The sequence below is a fragment of the Macaca nemestrina genome, chromosome 11 (genome assembly GCF_043159975.1).
Source record: "Macaca nemestrina isolate mMacNem1 chromosome 11, mMacNem.hap1, whole genome shotgun sequence".
Taxonomy (NCBI): domain Eukaryota; kingdom Metazoa; phylum Chordata; class Mammalia; order Primates; family Cercopithecidae; genus Macaca; species Macaca nemestrina.
The window spans coordinates 122,286,803-122,292,362 of NC_092135.1; the positions used below are offsets into that span (position 1 = coordinate 122,286,803).

Here is a 5,560-nt window from a genome sequence, read left to right on the forward strand (position 1 = left end):
ACACATTTCCACTTATCAAAAAATGACATTCTGTTGAGAGATATGAACATCATGTCCAAAATACCAACTCTCCTCCCAGAGAAAATTTGGAGGGAGCCCCTTTCTTCTCACATTGACAACCTCCAGATTTGAATTACTCATCAAAAGATTTATCACGATTAGACAAGTGCAAAAGATTCAGAGCATGGTATGGTGAATTCTAGCCATTCCTTCTACAGCTTGAGACCTCTTAGATTCACATTTGTGCTGTGGCGGTAAATTTATGATCTAAATAAACATGAAGCTCATTTTTCTGCAATTTGTATATGGCCTTCATGCCAGAGATTATAGCATCTTTCTTTTTATGGTACTTTGAAACCAAATTAAATCTTTACAATTCTTGATTCAAGGTTGATGAAATTACCGAAAGTGTCTTGTCTTTTTAAAGTTCTGCAACAAATAATTTAAAATTTTGCATGTTCTTTGATTTATAACTCCTTAACTAGAACTGTATCCTAAGAAAATAGTCCTGTAAATGGAACTTAATGGAACGTATTCAGGTATTGGAAACAGATAGGCCTGGGTTCTGATCCAGACTCAAGCATTAATATCACATCCCCATGTGGTCTTTTTTGTTTCAATTTTCTCACCTGTAAAATCAGAATAACACTGTATATCTTTTCAGATTGTTGTGAGATTTCGATATATTAGAAACACAGCTCCCTAAGCAGGTCTGATCCACAGAAAGTGCTGAAAAATGACAACAATCAAGGGTCCCACAGAGCTAAAACATGACTTACAGTGTTGAAAATTTTGGAGCAAATGAAATATCCAGCAATAGGGGATTGTGAAATAAATTTTGGTAAAGCCATGCAATGAAACTTTCTGCAGCTATGTGGAAAGACATTGCAGAAGAATTTTCAATGACCTAGAAAAATGTTCATGATAAAATGTTATGTGAAATTCCACTCATAGGTATAGGAGTAAAACAGGTAGTCAAACAAAAACTTGTACATAAATATTCATAAAAGCATTATTTGCAAAAGCCAAAAGGTTGAAAGAACCCAAAAGCCCATCAGTTAATGAATGGATAAACAAAATATTGTATATCCATACAATGGAATATTATTCATCCATGAATGAAATAAAGTATTGAGACATGCTACAGTATGGATGTACCTTGAAAACACTATGCTAAGTGAAGTGAAAGAAGGCAGATGCAAATCACACATTTATGATTCCATTTGTATGAAACAGCTAGAATAGATAAATCCATACAAACAGAAGGCAGATTAATGATTGCTATGGGCTAGGGGTGTGAGAAATGAGGGGTGACTGTTAATTGTGTATGGCGTTTCTTTTTAGGGTGATGAAAAAGTTCTAGAACTAAAATTGTGCTAATGGTTGGACAACATTGTGAATGTACTTGATGCCACTGAATTGTACACTTTTAAATAGTTAAAATGGTAAATTTTATGTGTATTGTATCACAATTAAAAATGTTACCTGAAAAACTATAGCTTGAAAACTTGTGTTTACAGTGAAATATTATTTATATCTACTTATATGTGCACACACTCCTACTACACACACTGGAATTTATACACCAAAATGTTAGTAGTGGTTATTTCTCACCATGATATCACAGGTGATTTTTAAAATCATCTGTACTCTCTTAATTTTTTCAATAAGTATATACTACTTTTATAATAAGAGATGAAGTTTAAGGATAATAAAAGATGAAGTTTAAGGATAAAGAATCACAAAAACAAAATTGCTGAATAAATGTAAAAGATGAAAGTAGACCTGATATAGTTTGGCTCTGTGTCCCCACTCAAATCTCATCTTGAATTGTAATTCCCAGGTGTCAAAGGAAGTACCTGGTGGGAGGTTACTAGATCATGGGGGTGGTTTCCCCCATGCTGTTCTCATGATAATGAGGGAGTTTTCATGAGATCTGATGGTTTTAAGTGGCAGTTTTTCCCTGTGCATGCTCTCTCTTGCCGCCATGTAAGGTGTGCCTTTCTTCCCCTTCGCCTTCCACTATGATTGTAAGTTTCCTAAGGCCTCCCCAGCCATGCAGAACTGTGAGTCAGTTAAACCTCTTCTCTTTATAAATTACCCAGTCTCAGGTAGTATCTTTATAGTAGTGTGAAAACGAACTAATACAAAACCCAACACTGACCTGCCCTTATGTTTACACAATAAAAGTATTGAGCATTATTTCATAATTACATCCTGTGTGCTGACAGTTCTGAAGTGTGCTTTGCTGCATAGAGCCAGCCATGTCTGCCTTTCACACCAGAATTTATGTGGAATCAAGTCCCATACTTTACGTCTAATTTGCAAATCACTGTAGTAAGGCATAAATTCAGAGAGTAAGTAGAAATAATTGCACCTAAGTCATGGCATGACAAGATAACACCTACCCTATATATATATATATATATGGTATATCCCCTATATATATATATATGGTATATGCCCTATATATATATGCCCTACTTTAAAAAGTATATATATGTATGTTTTTCCTAAAGGGAGCACTGAAATCCTAGTCAGCGGGGTTCAAAACAAGACATTTAGCAATTCTACTTACACTTGCCTTCATTTATCTTATTAACCCCATGAGGAAAACCTCATTATTCTTATTTTATACAAGGTGAAATTTGGACTCAGCTGAATCACTTCCTTGGGTTCAGGGTATTAGTAAATGGTAGGCCCAGAATTCACACACAGGCTCGTGGGAAACTCAAGCTCATACTCTACCTGCAGTCACTATCGCCTTGTCATTTCATGGATGAAGGAGCAGATGTTCAGAGAGGTAACCTAACTGGGCCAAAGTCACAGCTAATGTATGATAGACTTGGGATTTGATCCTCGTCTAGTGAATTTCCACCAATCTCAGCTGCCTCCCCAGCATTTCTTGATGATACTGACTACATTGATATCATTCTCTTTCAGGACACCAAAAAGACCATTATACAATACAACTTCAAAGAACTAGTAAAAAGATAATGGGGACTTCAGAATAAATAGGTCTTATACGTGGAGAGAATAATGGCTCAACTAAGAATAAAGGTCTGACATGAAGTTGTAAAATGTTCCAAGTATAAACAGATGCAAACACTTTATTTTAAATGGTATGATCACATAGAGATAACACTGAAATATGATCTACATTAAAATTTGAGCGGCAATGCAAAATGAATGAACCCTCTTAAAGACAGAATGAGACAAAACTTGGTATGAATCTCGCAAGCAGAGCCATCTGCCAGCCTGGCGAGCCATCCGGAGCCATTGTTTAGCAGACATAATCTGTATGAGAGCAGGTTTTTATATTTGAGCCACATCCCTGTTGCTCCATTGGTAATCTAAAGGTGAACCCTATCAGACCATGTTCTCTAGCCTAATTTGAAGGAGTGAGTTTAGTGTAGAAATTTTCAGCCTAGAGAGAAAACATGTATTGTTTTCCTTCACTTGCAACCCTTCTAACATAATAGATGATTCCCTCAGATGAATCTACCCCGGGTCCTATTTTGCACTCTCCGTCATGCTTCTGAATTCTTCTCAAATCCTGCTCAGAGCCCATCTGGGAGCTCTCCAAGCTACATATTAACCAAGTGACCTTGGTATCCTTGTTGCTTCATTGCAAGCATTTGTGCTAAAATGACATTTCTTTCCCAAGACACTGACCATATCATCCAACCTACTCTTTTTTTTTTTCAAGAAATCTCAATGACATTCAAACTCAATGACTTGACCTTCTGGTTCTTCCGTGTCTCACTTCACGCCTCTGCCAGCCTTTGCCTCCTGTTCTTGTCTCCTCTCACACCTCCCTGCCCTTTCATTCAGGCTCTCCCTCCGCCCCTCTCAGCTGCTTTGTGTTTTTGTTCTCAGGTTTTTTTGTGTGTTCCTGGTCAACTGTCTTGGATGGAAGCTTCTCCCTCAGCCTTATACCTTCAATTTCTGTCATGCTCACTTGCTTTGTGAAGATTTCTTGTGTGCCCAGAGTGGTACCCCGGTGATCCAGGACCTCACCTAGCTTCCATTTTCTTGTTCCCAGCCTGTGCAATGGAAGGCTGGAAGGGAGTTATTCACTGAGAGAGCTGCACACTAAGATGGCCAATTTGAACACATATCCAGACATGGGAAGATAAGCCAGAGGAGCACTGCTTCCTCATTCATTCACTAATTCTTCAGTACGTTTGTTAAGAAGGCATTTCACATCAGACCCCACACTGGGTGACTAGCACATGTGTGAATGTGTTTGTGTTTACGTGTTATTTACAATGAGTCGTGGCAGGGTTCTTGAACTTTCTTGGTCATGGCACCCCCAGTCTGTTAGTACTATTTTTATGGCTCCACCAGTCTAAGAGTAATAACTAACAGTTTTTTTTTTTTTTAACAATTAGGCTTAAACAACTTAATAAATACATATAGATTAACAATTTAGTAGACATTTGAAAAACATTCTTCTCTGGATATAGCCAGCAGGATACCCAAGAGTTCCTGACATTCTTTATGGAGTGGCTACACCTTGAAATCAACCACGGAGGTTGCGGGGCTTCACCAGTCCCTGCCCATGGTCCAGCTCCCTCTCCACCCCACCGAGGGGGGTGCTATGCTAAAAGAGCCTGAGTTAAATGATGAAGACTGGGCCAACCTAATGTGGAAGTGTTATCTGGAAGAACAAGAGGACAACAAGATGGTGGATCTGTTTGTGGACCAGTTGAAAAGTTGTCTCAAGTGCCAGGCCTGTGGATACCACTCCATGACCTTCGAGGTTTTTTTTTTGTGACCTCTCCCTGACCATCCCCAAGAAAGGATTCACTGGGGGCAAGGTGTCTCTGCGGGATTGTTTGAGCCTTTTTACCAAGAAAGAAGAGCTAGAGTTAGAGAATGCCCCAGTGTGTGACCCACGTTGGCAGAAAACAAGCGGTGCCAAAAGTTGACTATACAAAGATTCTCCTGCATCTTCATGCTCCATCTGAATCTATTTTCTGTCTCCCGAGGCTCCATCAAGTAAAGTTCTGTAGGTGTAGACTTCCCACTGCAGTGACTGAGCCTAGGGGTCTTTGCCAGTGGCAAAGTTGGAAGTCCTGTCTACCAGCTGTGTGCCCTTTGCAACCACTCAGGCAGCATCCACTATGGCCACTACACAGCCCTGTGCCAGTGCCAGACTGGTTGGCACGTTTACAATGACTCTTGTGTCTCCCTGTAAGTGAAAAACAGGTGGCATCCAATGAAGCCTACTGTCCTACCAACTGACGCAGGACTCGCCCCAGCGCCTGGGACGCCCCCTGTAAGCCCTGGCCCTTGCGAAGCCCTTTAAACACCCTTAAGCCCCAGGATCCCCATTTATCTTAGAGACATCTATTTTTGTGTCTTTTAAATCAGAGAGTGGGGAGAGGGTGATTGTAGCTCCATATATATATATATATATATATATATATATATATATATATATATATTTTTTTTTTTTTTTTTTTTTTTTTTTTTTTAATTAAAAAGTACCTTTCCAAGTGGAGGCTCCCTGGTCTCCCAGTCCCATGTACAGAGCTCACCAGGCCCCTGCCCA

General features: G+C 39.3%; 1 pseudogene; it reads left to right on the forward strand.

Moving 5' to 3' along the window:
* The first annotated feature begins 4,446 nt into the window (after window positions 1–4,446).
* LOC105481341 (ubiquitin carboxyl-terminal hydrolase 21 pseudogene) lies at window positions 4,447–5,250 on the forward strand (annotated as a pseudogene).
* Window positions 5,251–5,560: the final 310 nt, after the last annotated feature.